The sequence below is a fragment of the Lutzomyia longipalpis genome, chromosome 4 (assembly GCF_024334085.1).
Source record: "Lutzomyia longipalpis isolate SR_M1_2022 chromosome 4, ASM2433408v1".
Taxonomy (NCBI): domain Eukaryota; kingdom Metazoa; phylum Arthropoda; class Insecta; order Diptera; family Psychodidae; genus Lutzomyia; species Lutzomyia longipalpis.
In genome coordinates, this window is record NC_074710.1 from 11,177,205 (window position 1) to 11,177,729 (window position 525).

Consider the following 525-nt stretch of genomic DNA (forward strand, 5'->3'; position numbering starts at 1 on the left):
AGATTCGTTCTTTAGATTATGGCTTTCTAAACATTTCTTAGGATATGATTTTTCTACTTTTCCCGACTTTGCGCGTATTTTTCAGTGAATAATCCAAGCATATTTGCTAAACCGAATATTGGGATAAAGAATAATTTATAAAATCCGAATATGTATCCAAATGTTTTTATTCAAATAACAACCCCCAGTTTCTCAATATGTATCGGAAAAATTCGGCAATTTTTCCAAACTTTCAATAAAACTAAAGTCCCTCCTCTAAGAAAAATCAGGGAAGAAATGGAAAAGAGTTGCCCGAGGCACAAATGTCGAGTTTTCGTGATTGGAAAAGTTTTTTTTTTAATAGGCCCCTTTCACAAACTCTCTAAAAAGGCCCCCTCAAACCTCCCAAAAAGGTGCATTTTGAGTGTAAGAATAAAGTTGGACCCAATCGACCCAATCAGACTTCATCATGAAAATTAATCAACCACTTGTTTTCACATAAAATGGGACTTTTAAGCGCACTATAGGTAATAAAACTTCCGTGCG

General features: G+C 34.7%; 2 protein-coding genes across 2 annotated transcripts in view; both read left to right on the plus strand.

The window, feature by feature from the left end:
* LOC129796090 (zinc finger protein 431-like) overlaps positions 1 to 525 on the plus strand; it is a 382,644-nt gene that overhangs the window by 228,057 nt on the left and 154,062 nt on the right. The window lies entirely within an intron of this gene.
* Positions 1 to 525, plus strand: part of LOC129796188 (luciferin sulfotransferase-like) — a 220,233-nt gene that overhangs the window by 65,646 nt on the left and 154,062 nt on the right. The gene's annotated exons all lie outside the window — the stretch shown is intronic.